This window comes from Schistocerca americana, chromosome 1 (assembly GCF_021461395.2).
Source record: "Schistocerca americana isolate TAMUIC-IGC-003095 chromosome 1, iqSchAmer2.1, whole genome shotgun sequence".
In the NCBI taxonomy this organism is placed as follows: Eukaryota; Metazoa; Arthropoda; class Insecta; order Orthoptera; family Acrididae; genus Schistocerca; species Schistocerca americana.
Genome location: NC_060119.1, coordinates 900,606,615 through 900,610,423, shown reverse-complemented (window position 1 = coordinate 900,610,423; position 3,809 = coordinate 900,606,615). Strand labels below are relative to the sequence as shown.

The following is a 3,809-nucleotide window of genomic DNA, read 5'->3' as shown; positions in this document are numbered from 1 at the left end:
CCTATTTTAGAGGTATGACATATGTACCAAATCCCCACATTAAACTTCTGTTTATGTCGATTCATTATTTCATACGATAGTAAACCGTATCCATGAGTCCATTATCATGAACATCGATTGGTCTCATTTTTATTGTGCTGTGTTTGGTTCAGTCGTACTGTGCAATTATTTCTGTGAAGATATCTGTACATTTGCACGAGCTGCAAAGATTAAAACACATGCACATTTGGCTTCTTATTGTTCCGTTCAGACATTCAATACTTGCCTTTAGGCGGATGAATACTGTATTCCATACAGCTGTATCACAGTCTATAGTAAAACCCTCCCCTGTGATGAGTTTGGAAGTTGTCTGGGGATCAGTTCATCCCTCTCTGAAACAAATGCTCAAACACATCCACAACATTGCTCCTTGTTTTTGCTTGACCAGCTAATGCCCAGACAAATATGGAATATGTATCAATAACCATTAAAATATATTTGAATTCATTATTCTCATATGAATATTCCCTCGTATCACAACTCAGCCTGCCATAAGTCATCCAAACCTTTTATCATAACAGGCCTTTGAGGGTATGTTTTGTGTATTGATTTGTGCAGTTCTTGAACTCCTGTCTCCATACTTATTCAATTATTCCTCTCTCTCTAAGCTCAGAAATAATTGCAGCAACCTCATTTGAATGAGCAGTATAACAATCAATAGCTGATTCCATGAGCAGTCATAGTCAATCTATTATCTCACTGGGGTCACTGTAGTATATATACTGAGGAGACTGATGGCTGACTCTTTTATGATGAATTTTAATACTATCACGGTACCAACTGTCTAATAATAATGGTTTTATAATGTCTCTGTATTCTGCACTGCATTGGCTTCCTGCTTTCCTGTGTACACCTGTCAGTTGTAGTATTTCACCATACATAACCATATCTTTGGGTGAAAATTTTACTGTTTTTGCCTCTCAGGTTGAGTACCTGACATATCTGTAAACTTGTCTGTGGTAAGTATACTAACATGCTCATCACTTTTTTCATAGCTACAAATATAGAAACTCTTGGAAGTTCTGTCTATGCCTACCATTGTGCAGTTTTCTTGAATTATCAATAACAAGATACTCATACTGTGTGTGATTTCAATGATCTGTACATATCTTTACAAAATCATTGAATGATATATTAGTTCCAACATGCACCTGTTAAATGTGTTTTAGATTCAAATTGTCTTGTCTCAAAGCTATAAAGAGATCTGAATTATCCCTCACCAGCTGTTTCATTATTCTGGAATATGTCTGACTCAAATAAAATATGTCAGTACCCATTTGAAGACCAAAGTTAAAATATCATAGATTTTGATCTTGATTTTCCACAGTGACATCGTCAGCTATGATTACTGTGTTTAGCTTTACTTTTTCTGGTGGGGAATTTGACTGCTGTGGCTGAATGTCGTGTATGTTACACCATTTTCGCCCTGCAGTATTTTTTGAGTAGCTGGTACTTGGGTTGAAACAGTGTTTTCGAAAAAAACACATACATGCTCAAAGTGACCTCCATCTGGATGTGTTAACAGTGAGATGAAAAAATTTTTCTTGCTGCAGTTGGATGGACCCACAATTATAGATCCTATGTTATTGGGAAGGAGTATCCCAGTCTTCTTCTTCTTCTGGCCTTCTTCCACAACATCAAAGGACCAATCACTTACAACAAAGTCCTCATGCTTCACCCATCCTACCATGATACAAACCATCAGGTAATGATATGGAATGGTCTTTTACAGAAAAATGAACACTTATATTAATAATAATGACATAATTATGTGTGTAGCCACTATATTGCAATTATCTTACTGACTGCACTACTGTGGCTATGTTAAATGTGACGGTCATGAAGTAAGAAATAACACAGAGGGTTTGCGATTATATATATAATTCAAAAATTGTACATTAGATACAACAAATTTGAAAAATCAACAGGTTCCTTCTTCACCTTCCATCCTGTAGAGAATTTACCAAATAACAGTTTCCTGTACATGTGGAATTTAGATTGAATTTCTCTCAGACTTATTGGTTGTCCTTTAGTTTCTGTTGCTATTGTATTGATACACAGGTGTAAATCGTCAGCATGTTCATTATTCACTCAGAGATAGTCTACAATGTCTTTATGCACACTTGTAACACAATACAAGTGTCTGTTCAGTCTTTCCAATACACAGGATAGTGCCATCCCTTGACCGAACATGTTTGTAACACTGGAGTGTCGCAGATGAATGATTGTGTTCCCTCAAATCACATTGAGTGCTGAGTCATCATACACTGTTGTAATTGAGAGAGTCAGAACACCACATTTAATGGATATTTAAACACTTTGAACCTGCAGATGTTAGATTGTATGTTGAAGCAAGAAGTTTTAGAGCACTAGGTGGAACTGCTAGCTACTCATCTACAATATCTACACTCGTTCTCCTTGCAGTGGCAACAGGATCCCATGGCTCCAATGCTGATGCTTGTCCTGACCCATTGGGGGACTCTGCAGGTCCTGGCAGGTCAGTGGTCGTTGTTGCCACTGGTCTGGCCACTCCAGAGGTCCCTGCTGAACAGAGAAGAGGAAGAAGCAATAATCATCCACACAGACAACTAAAATGGAGTTGAACAAAGGAAAAAAAATAATTGCAGTGAAACTAAATAAATACGTATATACTTACTTTTACAGTTCTTCCTATTCTGCTGCTGTGGTGTGCTGCACCATCTTGACTGCTGCTGGTGAATCTTAATGGTTCTTCTTCTTCTAGAGACTCACTGAGATTGGGGTGCTGCCATGTTCACCTTATATCCACAACATCACGATCATGTGACTGGATATAGCATTCCTGTGCTCCTATTGGCTCCTGAGGAATGTGACGGGGTGGTGGTATTGTGAACTAGGAGTGTGGGTCTATGAACGTCAAGGTGAAGACACAAAATTTTACATTTCCGAAAAAAAAAAATTTGAATTTCGCGCCGTTTTTCGAATTTCCGTCATTTTTTAATTTCCCACCAAAATTTCAATTTCCCATCATTTCCAGGAGTGGAGGAGGGAGGGGATGGAAGGGGGAAGGGACCCATGTGCTAGCAAGGAAAAACCTATGCCATCATCATGAAATGTAGTGCAACTAATTAATCAATTTAATTAATTTGCATGATGAATTTCATATCAATTTGACATCAAAATTAAGGTAGGAACCCTACTGCTCCACTACTTGCATAGTGGTTTTGGAGGGTATATGCACGGTGTACAGAATGGAAACGATTGGCGTATAATCCTGCACACAGACACAAATGGAAATGTTGGTGCATGAAAGGCCGAGACACATCAATTTTCCCAATTTGGTACACCGAAGAGTTTTCAAAGAGTCTCATCTGGGCCACCAGAGAGGAGCGTTATGGTCTCTTTCCTGTACCCTGCAGAACAAGTCAGTGCTGATCCCCATGACCTGCCTTCACTGTTTGCTGAAGTACACTCCTGGAAATTGAAATAAGAACACCGTGAATTCATTGTCCCAGGAAGAGGAAACTTTATTGACACATTCCTGGGGTCAGATACATCACATGATCACACTGACAGAACCACAGGCACATAGACACAGGCAACAGAGCATGCACAATGTCGGCACTAGTACAGTGTATATCCACCTTTCACAGCAATGCAGGCTACTATTCTCCCATGGAGACGATCGTAGAGATGCTGGATGTAGTCCTGTGGAACGGCTTGCCATGCCATTTCCACCTGGTGCCTCAGTTGGACCAGTGTTCGTGCTGGACGTGCAGACCGCGTGAGAC

General features: G+C 39.4%; 1 long non-coding RNA gene across 1 annotated transcript; it reads right to left on the bottom strand.

Annotated features, from left to right (window-relative positions):
- Window positions 1–1,903: 1,903 nt before the first annotated feature.
- On the bottom strand, window positions 1,904–3,438 carry LOC124547518. Its single transcript, XR_006967693.1, has 2 exons — window positions 2,696–3,438; window positions 1,904–2,583 (listed from the first exon to the last, which is right to left on the bottom strand). It is a non-coding gene; the product is annotated as an uncharacterized LOC124547518 (long non-coding RNA).
- Window positions 3,439–3,809: the final 371 nt, after the last annotated feature.